The sequence below is a fragment of the Protopterus annectens genome, chromosome 2.part0, assembly GCF_019279795.1.
Source record: "Protopterus annectens isolate FY-2018-M chromosome 2.part0, PAN1.0, whole genome shotgun sequence".
Classification (NCBI taxonomy): Eukaryota; Metazoa; Chordata; order Ceratodontiformes; family Protopteridae; genus Protopterus; species Protopterus annectens.
In genome coordinates, this window is record NC_056728.1 from 518,437,931 (window position 1) to 518,457,472 (window position 19,542).

At 36.3% G+C, this 19,542-nt stretch overlaps 1 protein-coding gene across 15 annotated transcripts in view; it reads right to left on the reverse strand.

The window, feature by feature from the left end:
• ADGRL3 (adhesion G protein-coupled receptor L3) overlaps positions 1–19,542 on the reverse strand; it is a 3,684,852-nt gene that overhangs the window by 2,262,758 nt on the left and 1,402,552 nt on the right. Inside the window, exon 1 of one of the 15 annotated variants that reach the window (XM_044060916.1) lies at positions 12,445–12,821. The exons of the other annotated variants lie outside the window; for them this stretch is intronic. The gene's annotated coding sequence lies outside the window, so the exon portion shown is untranslated. Of the gene's footprint in view, positions 1–12,444; positions 12,822–19,542 lie in introns of those variants that run through there. 15 annotated transcript variants of the gene reach the window in all.

Consider the following 19,542-nt stretch of genomic DNA (forward strand, 5'->3'; position numbering starts at 1 on the left):
CAATGCAAGAAGAAACTGGATAATGACACAGAGTACCCATCATCTTAAGACCCGCATATGTTCTCCTCACCAATTATTTGCAGATAGACATATGTCATTGTGTCCCTAGTCACCAGTGCATATGATGATAACTGCGACCCCCATCACCCTCCCACCTATGTGGTAACAGTGTGACTGTCTAACATACAGTGTGGCTCGATCCTGCACTGGCCAGCATAGTCTAATACTAATACTACATGTATTACGTTTATTCTTTGTGGAAATGCAGTGTCACTGTATGGTCATTATGGGCCTTAACAATGGACTTGTCATCACCACTTTACAGTGACAGCTGCTGCTGTTACACACAATTCTTATGCTGCCCATGTGGGGACACAGTCTAATTACACTGATATCCTGGCCCTGACTAGCCTTTCTCCTCATAGGCATATTATGGAGCAAATAGTCTGCTAAGAACATCCTGCAGACTGCAGGATCATACTGAAATGCTTCCCCAGACATAAAAAAGTAGGCTTTGAGAATGACAATCACATGGTCTAAAACATTCTGTGTGTGTGTGTGTGTGTGTGTGTGTGTGTGTGTGTGTGTGTGTGTGTGTGTGTGTGTGTATGTTTGTGGATGTGCAGTGTATATAGAGCATGTTCAGTAATGCTCTATGAATTTCTTGTAGGCTTTATGAGCCATGTCTCCAGTGGATATAAGATATGACATAAAACATAGTATATAAAATTGGGCTAGTGTGAATAATTCTACATCTGCACACATTATATATGTGGCTATATACCCCAATTTAAACATGGCACGAACACATACCAATTACATGGTCCTGTGGAATTTCACAGAGTGATATCCATTCCCATTGACAAACCTAATGCTTGTGGGCCAGGTAGGGCCATTATTGCTACAGGTGTACAATCTATGGTACCCAGTGCCTCACGGAGGCAGGCAATATCGTAGAATGCATAGTCTTAGCCTTTTCCTATAGTGAGCTAAGACATGCTGTTCCACATACAGAAGCATTATGTAGAGGAACTTGTTCATTATTGCAGAGGAGAAGGCCTGTGAAATGCCCAGCATGTTCTCAGTTGGTCTCTGAAAGGTCCCTGGAGAAAGAAAAGAAAGTGCTAGACACATGTTGGTCACCAACGGTACAGGAAGGACAGGTATTCCTAATGATTCTGTGTGTGGAATGATATATCAACAAAGGCCAGTACAATATTCCAATCATCTCTAAAGCAATCAGTGATTTCTTGATCAGAGAAATTAAGGTATGCCTCCTAGTGACAGCAATGATTCCAGTGGCACCAGCCACCACCACACTAATATCGGTGGCACTCAGCAGTGTTAACAACTACAGAAGTATGCTGTTGCTACTGTTGCACAAAGCATTCCTGCTGCCTGCAACTTCAGAATTTTTGGTATGCTTTGGTGTGCAATTTTCTTCAAGTATGACTGTGAATTAGGATTTTGTTCACCCAGCATATATTTCCATATCATCAGAACTGCATTTTCCAGGCAGGCTTCATTTGTTTGTCATTATGTGGTCATTTACATTTCTTTTCTATTGCACATTTGGGCTCACTGCACACAATGAATTTCTACAAGCGTGTGCCAGTCGGCACATGGCCTATTCCAGCACAAATGCACAGTGTGTTCTGCACAACCTGTCTATGAATCCTGGCCCGGGTCTATATCACGCTTCTTCTTTAGCTTGTTTTAATTTTGTGACTCCTTCCTTACAGATTCTGCAATTGAATTTTTTTAGGCATTTGTTTTAATATATTAGGATTATTTTGTATATAATGAACCTGACAACAGAACACTTTTATTTCACTATCTATAACATATTACATGTGCAGTACAGTGTTCTTTATAAACTTTCCTTTTTTAGTGAAAAAAGTAAACAAAATGTGAAAGTGAAAATGCTCCAAGGGAAGGCATCTCCATGTCTTAATGACACTAAGTTTAATTTTCACACCTAACTCAAGTCAATGTGGAGATATCTTACCTCTAATATGCTCATCAAGTGGGTCAGTACGTTAAAGATTTCAAACATTTCATTATTTAGAATTACTTCTCTTGATAACAGAAAACAGCATTGGCAAATGCACAAAATCAAACGTGTTTAGCACAATTAAACCCCTTTCAATCTTCAACATTTTGACTTTTCATTTATATGAATAATGACATTTGCTACACAGCACAACTTCTCCATCATTTATTCATATTTTTTATGGAGTTCTCTGATGATATGCACTTGGATCAAGCTAGATAAAAAAAATATTTATTGTTTTTACTGTACTATATAGTAACGTATGTCCCACTTAAAGCAATACCATCACAGTTATCTCATTTTTCCAGTACTATATCTGCTGGTCCATCTTGTTATAAACATTAGTCCAGGTGGGACACCAAGATAGTCTGCAGTCTGTTTCTATGATAAAAATAAAAATACCAGCATTCATCCTCAATGCAAGACATTTTTGAAAATATGCCTACTTTCCAAGAAATATAATACCCATTATATGGCAATATATGTGAAGTATAATGTTTGTAAACATGAACTTGCTAATACAGTTTGTTTACTTTTGTAGAAATGCAAATTTGCCTGCGTCACAAATGATAATTCAATAAACATGTTAAAAAAATAGCTAAGGCAACATACAGCCCATCCTATCAAAGCATTAACTTTACCAAGCCAAATCAAAATACTAAACACAGACAAATGCTTCCAGTCACAGAAATGGTGTTGTAAGTTATTAAGCAGCAAAATCCATGCTTTAGCACAGAATGGACCTAATAACTATGTAGTGCATGGAATATAGTAATTATGCTCTGATATTCAGAAAAACACAAATTAGTTAAATGCTAACATCGAGCGAAATCTCGCCTTAACAAAGCTACGCACATCCTGCTTAACTTATTAAAGTTGAGTTTCGTGCTAGGTAGTCAGATCTTCCACTACTGGTCAACAAAAGACAGTGGCGGAGTAAAGAACATGTTTGTTTCTGCCTACTCTCTAAACCAATAAGGTGTCCCTTTCTCTTATAAACTTAAAAAGTAGCTAGAATAGCAGGATGTGTGTTCACCTTCATTTAGTGAAGGATACAAAGTCTGAAACTCAAACGTGTGTCATTGCTTAGTGACTTAAATACTCAGTGATTTGACCAAAAAACAAATATTTTATAAGGAACAGACCAAACATATAAGGCAAAAATCCGGACATTCTACAAAAATTTGGACATTTCAGAGTCATGGCAAGATGAGTGTAATTATAAGGGAATTGTGTTACACTGTCTTCCTGATAACACTTGCCAAGTGCTTTATGGTTTTGAAAGCAGGTAAAACACATACTTTTTTTCTGTAACTACTAACACATGGAGCATAAAAAGCTCAGAGCACTACAAAGAATTATGATTGGGTCTCTGAAAATAACCCCTAATTCTGTGTTCTCTATGTGGATGCCAAGATTCACCTCTTGGGCTTCACACTCGACGTGAATTTCTTGGCATCCAAGTCTCAAACATGTAATGAGCAGGTTATGTTCGATGACCCAATCATAATCCTCTATATAATTGTGCTAATTCATATTTAAAAAAATAGCCCCTCTCCACACAGACACACACACACACACACACACACACACACACACACACACACACACACACGGACAACCTGCTCTTCTTCTTTTTTTACTAAAAAGTACGCCATTCCAAAGTGTGGTGCCTTTTCTATCTTTTCTAGAGGAAAGACAGTCTCAATGACTCAGGAGAGTATGTCAGCAGGAAGATCAGGATGCTGTAGGATCCATCCCTACATTAAGTTACCTTGATTCATGTACCAGTACTGAACTGTTGAGCTGTTGTCATTTGAATGAGACATTAAACCATGGTACAAGCTCGAGGTAGATGCATGTTAACAATCCCATGGCATTTAACAAAAAAGGGGGGAATCCTTATTTTAGTAAAAACAAATCAAGTGTCATAAACTTCAGAATAAATATGAACACTGTCCAAGAGGTGTCACTGTACACTCCACCCCCAATTATGAATGGTTCACCCTACTTCCAAGTTTTTATTTCCCACCATAAATATAAAACCTCTTCACAGCTGCAACACAATGTCCCCTTGCCTTTCACCTATTATGGCTGGTGATATCACTTGGATAGTTTTGTTAAGATCATAGGGTCAGAAGAAGAACAAGAAAGACAGAAGATCAGCAATGGAGGCATCGGGCAAGAATTATAAGAAAATAACTACATATAAACAAAGCTCATTGGCAAAATAGAAACACATCACTACGCAGAGTATGTTCACACGTATAAAACTGTCCTTACATTTTCATACGGTATATCAAAAATGTATTTATTTTATCAACTTTCTATTATAATGTTTCCTCTTACATAAGTTATGTACATCATTATAACAGCACATTATATAGATAGAGATATTCTATATACATATGATAGCTAGATATAGATAAATATATAGATAGAAATATATAGATATAGATAAAAACACACAAAATCTAAATAAAACTCAGAACAAATATCCAGTAAGTCACACCTCTGTTCTGATGGACTTCACACCTGGCTTATTAAAGTATGCCAGGATCATCTGTATTACCCGTTAACATCACATTTATAATCTATGTCTCTGTAAGTCATAGTAAACCCCTTCTCCTCAAAAGTTGCAAACTCCTGCTCCACCAATGTTTTCAGTCTTATTCCATTTTTCCAGCCTTTGCAAATTTTTTTGAAATTTGAACATTTGAAGTTTTCTCTCACTTCAGAAATATAACATTATCTACCTGTCATTGTGGCTTTCGGGTGGCTAAAGGAAAACAGAAGCACGGTATATATTGAATGATCATATTCTTTTAAATGCTGACAAAGGAAATCGAACACATTCAGTTTTCTATGATGTAGTTAATCCCAGCCTATTATTTCAAGTCCTCACTGCATTAGGAATATGCCCTGAAGACACTGAATGGTTTGAAGAGTTTCTTTCTAACGGATTCTTCTCCGTAAAGTTAGGTACAAATATGTCACCTAGTGATCCTCTCTTAAAACCTGTGCCTCAAGGATCCATTTTGTTACCACTTTCATCCCCAGTAACGGGATTTCCACTAAATTTTCACAACTGCCATTCGTTCCCTACATGGATTGCATGATTATCGACTGAACAAACCCCTTGCTCAACACAATTAAAAACAAGTTAGAAAATTATGTATATATGCCTTCTATTTATGGAAAATGCACCTGCTACTTAACACTGAAAAAAATATATATGATATTAACCATAAAAACCTCTTGCAGTACGTCTTTGAGATTTGGAGCACACTGCAATCTCAGTGTAGCACCTACTGGCTTGCTGTCTACCCTTTCACTCTTGCCTCTCAAGTGAATGAATGGATGAACAAGTCCCTGTTGTGAGGGAAGGAAGAAGCTGTAGGGTTCTCACTCTGACTTGAGGTACCTGTCTCCCACCCACAAAGAAGACCAAATGGGACAGTCGGGTGCAGGAAAAGGAGTTATTAGGCAAGATCCTGAGGATTAGGAAGAAAAATGTATAGATATTACTTTGTTCACTTGATCTCTAGAACCTTTACACTTCCTTAAATTCAATTAACTATTTATTATTTTGTTTGCAAGAACAATCCCATAAAATTGTTTAGCAACTACTCTCAAATCATTCACATATAGCATGCGTATTGATAGCTTTATTTTTTTCACATCTGTCATGTTACATACATTCTAATTCTGACATCAGTGTTTTTTATCACTGTATTCATTATGAGTTGAAATACAATGAGACTACAAAGCACCTTTGCCAGATTGGTATTTAACACATGGACTTTCCCATATCATCAATTAATCAATGGATTGAAATATGTTTTAGCAGGTACAGAGCTGTGCTCCTAAAACCATAATATTCTACCACATTAAGCATGTGTCTATAATCAGTTTTGTCATACGTGTATAGAATGTCATATAAAACCATGCTTACTTCTCTGTTTCTCTCTGTAGAAGCACTAAAGTGCTTACTGTGATTTTATTTTTGGAATATAATTAAGATTACTAGCTCAGTATTTCAGCTAATCTTTAGCATTTTTAATATTATATTCTTTTATTACTTCAGCAATGCCATTGCTGTTGAGTTAATGTTTTCCTTAAATGTATTACATAACTATAACCACAGAAGTTTAGTCAACAGTGCTGACTTGATAGGTGTGGGGAAAGTTATTCTCATTTACCCGGATAAGTAAATACAGGGGGCGCTTGTCACCCGGTGTGTTATATTAGATAAACCTTTATTTGATCTACATGACCTTTAAAGACCATCAAAATCAATTAAATAATTTGATCTTAAAATATATTCCTTGTCTTATGATAAATGAAACCAGTTAGAAACCTCCTTAGAAACCTACTATTGCATGGTTTGCCAGCTACCTCTCTGACCAAACTCAAGCAGTTAAATAGCACTCTGCTCATTCCCCTCCTCTTCCAGTTAAAATGGGTATCCCACAAGGCTCCATCCTTGGGCCATTACTTTTTAAAATCTTTACCAATTCTCTCTACTCCTCCTGTCCTCTCTCATCTCTAGTCCAATATGCTGATGACTCAGTCATCACTATTGCCGACTCCCCTTCTGAACTTATCTCTGCCACACAGTCTACCTTCAAATCCGTCAAAAACTGGTTATCCAAAAATCAACTAATCCTTAACCCCATAAAAAACAAGTTACTACTTTTTCTACCAAAAAACCTTAATCATATCAAATCCTCCTTCTCAATACGGTCTCTAAATAATACCTTAATTGAGGTTGAATCCAACACTAAGCTATTAGGAGTTCTTATTGATGGCTAGCTCAAATTCAACTAAAATATCAACACCTGTATCAGGAAAACTCATCAGAAGCTAGGTCTCCTGTACCGCAACAAAATATTTCTCTCCAGGGAAGCTAAGATAACTCTTTCTCATGCCTACCTATTACCCAGTCGACTGCACAGTTCTCAGACTTTCATTAATCTAAACTCAACATTCCTTGCCAAACTTGGATCATCCTATAATAAGATAGCTAAATTTGCCGCCCAGCAAACCTATAAGTCCCATCACTGCCTCTCTCTGAAACAGCTAAACTGGCTTCAATTACCTCACCTACTCCTTCTCTCCCAGCTCCAGATCATTCACTGCATCCTCTACCAACCTTCCTATTGCCCCGCTCTTTTGACTCTAATCTCCCACTACTCACTTGCTAGATCTGTCTGGAGCTCCACCCAAGACCTTCTATTAACTCACAAACCAAAAACTAAGTTTGGATGTAATCTCTATAGCTATAACCCCACCAAAGGATGGAACAGCCTCCCACTAGAAGTTAGGTCCAATAAGCAACTGAAACAATTTAAAGCCTCCACCACAGAATACCTGCAAAGTCAATGGACTTGCCACTGTTTTCGCCCTCCTTAAGCAGAGCTCTACTGTAAATTCCAAAATAAAACAAAAAGCCAGGCGCACACCAAGGTAGGGATATAAACTTTAATAATAATTTAAAAACATTTATATTCCTTTATTTTGGATCTTATCTGCTGCCTCAGTCACACCTTACCAACAAGAGAACTTTTCTGTGGAATATCTACCGTAAATTCCACCAACTGTCCTTTCTATATCTTATAAATTCCTTACTATAACACTGCTCAGATAATTTCATGCCCTCTACTACTCCCTGAAAATGACTTAGATGAGTGAGTCTGCTGTTAATTATTGTGACGTTAATATGTACTGTATGCCTACTACCAATTATTGTTATATTTCTGCATTGCTGATTTATTTTCATTAATTTGTTACTGTATACATTCAAGATTTTTCCATTCTTCTGCTTATACTGTTATTTGCTTATGCTTAATTTTTTGTATAATCTGTTGGAGCTTTTCTCCCCATGCCTCCACTGAAAAAGGGCTATTGAGCTCAGTCGGACTAACCCAGTCAACAAATGCAAAATAAATAATAAATAAATAAATTACCTTACTCCCCAGATGTGACTGTTTACAATCACTGTTCAGAAGACTTGGGGCCAGTTTCCACAAGAGTTGCTCTCAGTGTAGTGACTGACAAGGTTCCAAACCACCTGCTTTCAACCTGTTTTCAGTGCAAGTGGTCATTAATACGGTGAACAAATCCTTTGGAATAGGGCCCTTTACCTGATGTCAGCTCTCCTCATCCTACACAGGTATCATTTTCTAGTCTGCAAACCATGAGTAAAATGTAAAGCTACCTCTTTCCAACAAAACAAACTTGGCAAAGCATAGTAAGAAAAAAATGGCTGTCAGACTATGACTGCTTTAAAATGGCAAGACATAATAAAAAAATCTTAAATCAAAAAAAGATGTTTTCAAAACCTCGGTTTAGGACAAAACTAGCTTACTTTTACTTAAATTTTATTAATTAGCTGGGAAAGTAAACTGGTCCATCTCAGACTCCATTTAACCACAACCCAGAACACAAGGTTAAGGGTAAATATAACATGTACTCCGACAATTTAGTGGAGCCAACCAGTGGTTTTGAGAAGGATGGAAACCAGAGTAACTGAAGAAAATCCATAAAGACATAAGGAAAACAAACAAAACTCCACACAGACATATACTGGAGGCCAGGATTGAACCCTGGCACTGTGACGCACAAATCTTATCAATAAGCCAAAGTCCTGCACTGTGATGGATTATGGGACTCATTTACTATTTGGGAAGTAGACTCTCACATGTTCTCAAAGCTAGTGATGAAATATAATATATTAGAAAACCAAAATGTATTTATTTTTATTTTAAGCTGCTGGCTGTGCTATTTTAATAAGGCATAGATGTATGTTTTTAGTGACATGCTCTGAGAACTGAATAATTTAATAATTTTCCAAGGGACATAAAATATTACACTGAATCAGAGATAAGTAAAAGGGATGCACATAATCTGCAAACCTCTTATCTTAAAAGGCATCCTGCTAGTATCAGCCGATGGGGCTTGCATTTACTGCAATATTAATCAGACTGAAATGTATCACCAGCACCTGCTATACCAGGCCATTTTATTAGCAGACAGACAGGACTGTTTACATCCTTTCACATGCATTTGAAACACAAAGGTGAAGTAAACAAGTTATGTATATGGTCACAGCTATGTGCTTGATGGGACAAGTATGATAAATCTATCTTCCCTCTATGCCATGCCTTCTGTGCCTAGAAGAAATGCAATGGTTTAACATGGAAAGTTATTCAAAAGGGAGCAGGAACATTTCAGGAAACAGCAGCAGAAACACAACAACTAAAAGCAAAAATGCTGACTTAACATCCAGTCTGAAAAACAGATACATATATCTTTTAAAGCAGTTGAAAACAAATTTCGGGCATGAAAAAGAGTTGCTGAAATCATACAGGAGACTACGAATGGGGCACACTACATTTCTTCTGTTCTGCTACTGTCAGTATTACTTGTTTTTATTTCTTTTTTCCTTTTTTTGAACTATTTATAAGTGACATTATTTCTGCTCTTTTATGACACAGTCTCCTCAGTCATTGTCTGCAACTTTAGTCAGCACAATGACAGCCTGCTCCCACTCATGCCGTGACAAATCAGGTGAAGGATATGGGCACTCAAGTCATCGTACTAAACACCGACTCAGATATATTTCCGTATTGAAATTACTTCTTACATTAACAGAGAACAAAGAAATTCTGTGCAAGCTCCTTACCTATGTGTACCAATTCAAATCAATGTATACATGTTTGTATTATGTTTGAGCAAATGGGAACAAACATGCACATATTTTTGTAGAGGCAAATATGTATGTGTGTGTGTGTGTGTGTGTGTGTATATATATATGTGTGTGTGTGTCTGTGTGTATATATATATATATATATATATATATATATGGATCTAGGACTTATGAACGAATGTGCAAAGTCCCGAATCCATGATCACCGAACATATATTAACGAAAGCGCTTTCACTGAAAAAGCGCTTTCGTTAATATGTTAAAAAAAAAAAAAAAAAAGAAATTTACATTTATACAGGGGGGCTTTGCCCCCCTGCACCCCCCCACACCCCTCTACTGTAATATTCTCACTCCGAGACTGCACTATAGTGAGGAAAAGGGAATTTTCACTTATCCACACCATAGTGCGGTCTCGCAAACAGGCATACTTACATGAAAGTGCTTCTTCGGTGAAAAGCACTTTCGCGCAAGTATGCCAAACCTCTTCGGGAATCTGTACAGATTCTATATATATATATATATATATATATATATATATATATATATATATATATATATATATATATATACATATTAAGAGAGAGAGATGGATAGATATTTTCTGCAATTCTGTTTGCACTGCATTGTGTGGAAGAAGGAAAGGAACACCATTTATCCACAGTCAAACTGTATCATCAGCCTGAAAAAAATAACCATGAAAACCTTTCTTAAACCTAAACAATAATCAATTTTTTCCTTGCAGTTTTTGAAGACAGATGCCAAATCTACTTTCACCATGGTGGTGTAACAAAGCTATTTACACTATTTTAAACTGCATTTCAACTCCAAGAGGACTATGATTTCTCTTTTCCTTTCACCCTTTCTCTTACCTCCCTTACACACACACACACACACACACACACACACACACACACACTTGAAAACACACACACACTCACGCACACCTACGCACACCCACACACCCACGCACACACACACACACACACACACACACACACACACACACACACACACACACACACACACACACACACTCACTCACATACACACACACTCAAAACAGACAAAAACTGTATCAGAATGACTGTCTAGATAACACGAACAGTAATATGTATGCATTAAAAACTCAGATGAATAAGTACTCACTGCTGGGGTGTGTGTACAAACTTGGGATATTACACAGATAGTTAAACTCCTTTTTATTCAGGTAATGTATTGCTTGCAACATCATAAAAATACATCAAATGGATCCGCAAATCAACATTGTTATGTACACCTGTTTAAAGCTCTCAATTTCTGCATAATGTAAAATAAATATTTAGTTCTTGTTAATACCCCGTTGATAATCTTACCTTCACTATTAATAAGCTAACAATACAGCACAGTATATTCATCAGTTTGCAGGCATTACTGACCATTTAAGTACAATAAACAATTAAATTAGCTAAACATGATGGAAGCAGACAACTGGTATACTGAATTCAGCCAATTGTTTCAGTTGACCACCCCTATTCTGCATCCTCACTATCTTCAACCCATCTCATACTATCTTAACAAAGCTGACTTGCACTCTGTCACTTTCTCTTCTTTGCTGTTCCATGGTCCCGTCTTCCACACAGCGCTTTTAGTCAGACTTGAACTGTCCCCCTCCCAGCTACCACCTGCTTTCTCTTCCTATGTCTGTACCGTCCACGCTCTTATGACCACTGTAGTGAGTCACCGTCTGTCATCTTACTACATTTGATTCTACAACATGTACATGTCCACTTTTTCATACATCACCCATCTGCTCATGACTACCATAGTGGACTTCCTCTACAGACATCTACCAGCTGATATTGCTATCTCTGTACGGCCTTCAGACCAATATAGAACATATAACATAGCATGTCACCAGCACACTATATACTAGATAAATGACATGGTTCCTTTGAGTTCATCTGATTTGACATGTGATAACCTATAACCATGCTGGCCTCAGTCACTGCCCACTAACACTGTACTGAAGGGGTCAGTGGGGAGTGGGGGTGGGCGATGAGAGTTACTTTAATATCTTTTTCTTCCTCCTTCTCTTGCTCGACTCAAACTAATTTGTACCTCACCTTTGCCTTCTTTCCACACATGCTAAAAATGTACATAAATTTGTTATTTCTTTACAATAAATCTTGATTGTCATATGTCTGGCATCTGTAATGATTTCATAGGTTTCATAGATCTCATTGATAGCCAGTTCTACCATATCTGACTGGTTGAATCAGTTGCTTATTTTTCATACCTGGAATATCAAAGCACTTTGATACAGAAAAATAAATAACATTATAATTCACAACATAACAAATTGAAGGGAGAAGCAAAATACAGACAAACAGCATAAAGAAAACACTGCAAATTAATGTACCATGATATTGGCAAAAGGTGTGAGCTAACAAAAATACAGTTTGCAGCAGGACAATGCATTAAGTACTCCGCAACACAAGTTAAATTAATTTACTACACTCAGCACACAAAAAAAGCAAAGCTATTTATGAAATTAATTCTTACACAAAGTAGTCCAAACAAAGAAGCCATCTGCTAATAAAAGAGCAATGTCTTTAAGGTGATTTCCATAAAAAACAACACAAGAGTTCTCCCTGTAACTACAGCTGAAATAATGCAAATGAATTATGGAGTGAAACTGTACCTTTTTCCTTTAAGGACTGAAGAAGAATAAGTCAAGAAATGGATGTATTTAGACTGCAGGAAAATATTACCTCTGCAAAATTACTTATCACATTATTCAGAGACAGGCTAAACTACTCCAAGCCCTCTCAATTCATGCATTCACTTTTCTCTCTGGTTTTGCAGTAATTCTCCCCAGTCACATTGTTAGTTCTATATTTTTCCAGTCATTCTAGAACTGTTCGGTCATAGTTCTGGCACGGCTGCTCCCAGCTGTGGCATGGCAAAGCATTCCCCCACGTTAGCACACGGTGCTGAGCTATTAAAAACTCCAACATGTTCGTTTTGTTATTATCAGCTGCAACAGTTGCAACGAGCCATCAGCTTCCTGTACCCCTCCCCCACTATGGGCTGCTTTTCAATCCCTCATAATCAAAGCAAGCCTTTCTCAGCATTGCCATCTAATCAAGGGATAGTCTTACACAACTGTATGCCTCAACAGTTTGTTTTAAAGAAATAGCAGCAAAGACAAGAGCACCATGCAACTGCATTAGAATACTGTGCACATACGCGCGCGCGCGCGTGTGTGTGTGTGTGTGTGTGTGTGTGTGTGTGTGTGTGTGTGTGTGTGTGTGTGTGTGTGTGTGTGTGTCTGAAAAATAGAAAAATGTTTATTGCCATATATTAAGACGGTGGGGTAATGTCTCCAGGTTTTCTCTTTTTTGATTAGCGGGAAATCTACATCAAAGTTATTTTCTGTGTTTTGAACTAAAGAATATCATTTTCTTGTTCTAAAGAATATAATTTTCTTGTTATCTGTTTATAAAAAAAGTCATAGACAAGCATGGCAGTTCCTTTCTTCTAAGACCATATGCCCCAACACTTCAGATATCCTAGAGCTGATAGATGTAATAAAATAAATGTAGCTCCTAGTAATATTCTGGGCCAAGCTCTGTATTAAATGTATAATGTACACATGTATACTACAAAATACACTGTCGAGCCTCACTGTCTCTCTCACTGTCACTCTCTCTCTCTCTCTCTCTTTCTCTATCTCACAGACTTGTTACGTAGCAACTAAACTACTCATTTTGAGAATGTTGTCTTCAAAGAAAGTACTTCACTTTAACCACGTTCTGCACTTTGTTCTGCTTTATATACAAGCTACAAGCTACCTACCTGTTTCGTGTGTGTCTTTGAATGTGTAGGTGTGTCTGCATATACACATGCATGTTTGCATTTTTTCTATGCGTGCTTGTGTGTATTTAGTAGGGCTTACATCTGCAACAGTTTTCCCAGTGAGAAGTCTAATATATCCTCAGCTAGAGGAAGATGGATTACTTTAAGAAATATAGTTCATCATATCATTTTGCCCCAAACTGTATTGTATTTCTGGGTTTCCTAAGTAAAGTATTTGTTATTAACATTATGTGAGGATGCCTTTCTTTCTGCCTCAGATAAGGATACACGTAAGTACTATTGGTCTATTAGTAGCTGCTGTATGAGGAATGCTTGCATGATGAAGGTGTGCTGGACTAAGCTATTGTACCTTTAAGAATTCTTTAAACCAGCAATAAACAATTGTGACAAAAAGGCTTTTTTAGGGAGGTTAAATATCTGGGGTAGCATTGTGCATTTACCACAAGATTCTACAGGACTCGCAAGAGTTATATAAGTGCTGATGTGTCGGCAAACTCATCCTAATAGGGTACACTGATAATGAGTGATTATTTCTTTAACAGAAGTTACAGATGACTGGTATTAAGCTAGGCAGTGCCACAGCAGTTGTGTAAGTCAGATGTCTGCAAAGTCTAGGTTGTGAGACTGCACAGATTACAGTGGCATTACAGGCCTTTGAGCATGGTGAAGATAAAAGAATTCCTGGACAGGACTAACAACAGACTTTACTATTGGTAATCCAATTATTGGGTACAAAGGTAAATGCAATGTCACCTTTGAAACTATTTTCTTATTTTATTTTACACATATCTCAATCAGGTGGACACAAATATGCTTTCTCAGCGGTAACTCAGGAGTACTGCTGGGTTAATTGTCTTGTGGAAATGGTGAAGAAAGGAATTTAACCATGTATGCCTTGGTTACAGGAAGCAGCACTTTAAAGATTCAGACACTTAATCCTCTGTGCTAACTACTGACAAACTAGAAAGCAGTTGTTAGCTGATAAGTTCCTGGTTATCTCGGCACATGCACACACACACACACACACACACACACACACACACACACACACACACACACACACACACACGCACACACGCGCGCACACACACACACACACACACACACACACACACACACGCACACAGCTCCAACACTAAGAATTAACATTTTTCTTATGTTCTGTCATATGAAAGTAATACAGATTTATTTTAATTTTCTTTTTTTTTTTCTTTTTCTTTGTTTTTCTTATTTAGCTTTGTTACCTAGGCAAGTGGATTATATCCAGGACCATTTTTAATCATAACCCAAGCCATAAGGCACCTACCCATCTATCCAAAGCTGACAAATGGCAAAACGGGGAACATTCTATAAAATAATATTGTGTTACAATCTAACATTTTGATATTTTGTGAAAAACTATATTTATACAACTATATGCAACACTGCAAAAGGAGATGCGATAAGTATTTTTGTGACAAAGATATATATATATATATATATATATATATATATATATATATATATATATATATGTATATATATATATATATATATATATATATATATATATACACATTATATATATGGCTTACATTTAAAATGTCAAGGTGTACTTGTCTGATGCTCAGATTAGCGAAAGTATGTTTTCAAGAGTTCAAATTTCAGAATGGAAAAATGCCAAACTCATAACAGTGAATATATTCTGAGTGGAGATCACACTACAGTGGTTATTGGGACATGTACTCTTTCCTTCACTGTAGTGTGATCTCAGAGTTAGTATATATAAATAGCAGGGGGTGTAGTAAGTACAGGGGGGGCTTGCCCCCTGCATAACAGTCGTCGGTGACATCCAGAAGTGACGGTTGTTTTGCACAAGTGGACATTCCTTTGTTGACTTTTTTTTGTCTGGTTTGGTCTTCTGAGCATTCAGGTTTGCAGTTTCTGACATTTCAAGTTTGGTAAGTTAAGAGTTGCACAAGTGTGTTGTGACACTTTAAAGGTAAATCATATATATATATATATATATATATATATATATATATATATATATATATGGGTCTACCTCGACCCATCAAAATTATATATCAATGAAACCTAATCAGGCAAACTCCTTTTTGCGAAACTGCATTTTTTCGAAAAAGCACTTTCGCAAAAAGGCAACTAAGCAAACAGCAACAGGGGCCATTGCTTAGATCGTGGCACAGCGGGGATAAGGGAATATTCCCTTTTCCCCACTGTAGTGCAATCTCGGAGTGAGAATATAAAAGTAGCAGGGGTGTGGGGGGGGGCACAGGAGGGCTTGCTCCCCTGCATAAACGTGGTTAGTGTTGTGGGTTTTTCTGTCTGTTTTTTTTCGGTTTATTTGTATTTCGAGAGTGCATTTTCAAAAAAAGCACTTTTGCAAAAAAGAGTTTGCCTGTTTACGTTTCATTGAAATGTAATTTCAATGGGTCAAAGTAGACGCCCTCGCAATTTGACAGATTTTGAGCACTTTTGCAAAGAAGAGTGGGCATATATTGCCAAGTCAAGATGTGCCATGCTGATAGACTTCTACCCAAGAAAATTGAATGCTGTAATTAAATCAAAAGGTGCTTCAACAAAGTATTAGTTTAAAGGTGTGCGCACTTATGCAACCAGCATATTGTACGTTTTTTATTTTTTATATTTTTCCTCTAATATATTTGTTTGTTTTTCGATTGAATTGTACAGGTTAAAGGTCACATTAAAGGTGGGAAAAATTTTAAAATGATTGATTGTGGTCTCATTTTTTTATATCACAAAAACCTGGCATTTTAACAGGGGTATGTACATATATATATATATATATATATATATATATATATATATATATAAACATACACACAAAAGAAAATTTGCCACTACAGTATAGGATCATAGGAAGTTACTAGGCTAACTGCCCTATGGCCCTTACAAGCCTAGCCAAGTTCTACCCTTATTGTGACGATCAGCACCTATTGCCCCTGTACAATAGGAACACAGGTGAAACCTCTGGGGTGAATTTACGGTTACCATACAATTGTCCAAATTGTGTTTGAAGAGGGCTAATGAGGTGTCTATTTGACGTGAAGTGGGAATCTGTTCCAAAGGTGTGGTAATTCTGGGAGACGAATCTGTCCCTCCAGCAGTTTCTATTAATGTCACATGTCAGGTTACGGTCTTTAGAGCGAGTAACCCGTGTACCATTTGACTTACAAATATGCAGCATTTCCAGAAAAGCAGGGTCAGAGATTGCCTTGTATGCAAGGCTGAGATCACTTCTGAGTAGTCTGCATGAAACAAAATAAAGTGACAGCGATTTCAGGCGATCCCCATAGAACAGATGCTGAAGACCTTCAATTTTCCTTGTGAGGAACCTTTGTAGTTTCTCCAGTTGCTGCAGATGTTTGGAAAGGTACATACAAAAAGGAGCTTTGTACTCAGTTAATGACCTGGTGAGGGAAGAGTACAAGGAGGCTATAACTTCTTTTTTTCTGGAGGCAATGCCCTTACTTATGAAAACCTCAGCTTTGGCCGGCTAAGAACTTGCTGTATTCAACTGGACGTATAAGAGAATTTAAGTACCTTTATCTGCACTTTTTTTCCCCAAAAAATACAGTATTTAAATTGATTTTAACTGTGTGTTGCAGGAATATAAACTGAACTGGAAGTTAGTCAGCGTTTGCTGAATTTTGTTATTTGCTAGTAATTACAGGTGTGGGGGTAGCCACATTCTTTGATTTCCTGTCCTTGCCTATTTAAGTGGTACAGTGTGAAATATTTTCTGCTTAGAAACCTCAGCTTTGGTCGGCTAAGAACTTGCTGTATTCAACTGGACGTATAAGAGAATTTAAGTACCTTTATCTGCACTTTTTCCCCCAAAAAAATACAGTATTTAATTTGATTCTAACTGTGTGTTGCAGGAATATTAACTGAACTGGAAGTTAGTCAGTGTTTGCTGAATTTTGTTATTTGCTACTAATTACGGGTGTGGGGGTAGCCACATTCTTTGATTTCCTGTCCTTGCCTATTTAAGTGGTACAATGTGAAATATTTTCTGCTTAAAAACCTCAGCTTTGGCCGGCTAAGAACTTGCTGTATTCAACTGGACGTATAAGAGAATTTAAGTACCTTTATCTGCACTTTTTTTCCCCAAAGAATACAGTATTTAAATTGATTTTAACTGTGTGTTGCAGGAATAATAACTGAACTGGAAGTTAGTCAGTGTTTGCTGAATTTTGTTATTTGCTAGTAATTACAGGTGTGGGGGTAGCCACATTCTTTGATTTCCTGTCCTTGCCTATTTAAGTGGTACAGTGTGAAATATTTTCTGCTTAAAAACCTCAGCTTTGGCCGGCTAAGAACTTGCTGTATTCAACTGGACGTATAAGAGAATTTAATTACCTTTATCTACACTTTTGTTTTCCAAAAAATACAGTATTTAAATTGATTTTAACTGTGTGTTGCAGGAATATTAACTAAACTGGAAGTTAGTCAGTGTTTGCTGAATTTTGTTATTTGCTAAAAATTACAGGTGTGGGGGTAGCCACATTCTTTGATTTCCTGTCCTTGCCTATTTAAGTGGTACAGTGTGAAATATTTTCTGCTTAAAAACCTCAGCTTTGGCCGGCTAAGAACTTGCTGTATTCAACTGGACGTATAACAGAATTTAAGTACCTGTAGCTGCACTTTTTTTTCCCAAAAAATACAGTATTTAAATTGATTTTGGGGGGGCATTTTTCCTGGGGGGTTTTAATTTTTTTGTGAATTTTTTTTTTAAAATTTACGGGTTTGGGGGCCCAAATTTCTTTGTTTTCCTGTTTTGGGATTTAATTTCCCTTAAAATATTTTTCAAAACTACTTTAAATTTGTTTTAACTGGTTTTTAAGGAATTTAAAAACCTTTATCGGTTTTTTAAAATATTATTTAATTGATTTTAATGTGTGTGAGAAATTTTTTGGGGAATTTCGTTTTGCTTTTTTGGGTTATTTGTAAAAATTTAATTTTGGGGGGAAACCCACTTTGTCCCTTCCCTTTTTAATGGTAAGTTTAAATATTTTCTGTTTAAAAAATCAGTTTAAATTTTAAAACTTGTGTTTAAAGGATTTTAAAAAATTTTAAGTTTTATCGTTTTTCAATTTTTTTTAAAAATTAATTAATGTTTTTTTTCAAATTTTTTTTTGGGGGTTGCCTTTTTAATTTTTTTTTGTAAAAATTTAATTGAAACCCACTTTTTTTCCTGCCTTCCCTATTTAATGGACAGTTAAATTTTTTTCTGTTTAAAATCAGCTTTTGGCTAAGATTTGCTTAATTAATGTGGGGAAAACAATGGTTACCCTGTTTGCTAATTTTGTTATTTGAAATTTTTTTCGGGTTTAAACCCACTTTGCCCGCCTTCCCTTTTTAATGGACGTTAAAAATTTTTTTTAAACCTCACTTTCCCAAAAAACTTTGTTTTAACTGGGTTAAGGAATTTAAAAATTTTAATTGCATTTTTTCAATTTTTATTTAATTTTTTTTAACGGTGTGGGTAACCAACAATTTTTGGTTTTCCTGTTTTTATTTGTGGAAATTTAAAATTTTTTGGGGGAAACCCACTTTGCCCTGCCTTGCTATTTAATGGAAGTTAAAATTTTCAAAAACCTCACTTTCCCCAAAAACTTTGTATTAACTGGTGTTAAGGAATTTAAAAATTTTAATTGCATTTTCAAAATTTTGTATTTAAATTTTTTTTAAGGTGTGGAGGATATTACTTAAATTTCCGTTTTGCTAATTTTTTTATTTGAAATTTTTTTCGGTTAAACCCTTTTTCCCGGTGCTTGCTATTAATGGAGTTGAAATTTTTTTTACTCATTTTTTTCCAAAAATCGTTTTTAAATTGATTTTAAGGGTTTTAAAAATTTAAACTGAACTTTTCATTTTCGAATTTTTTTTTGTTAAT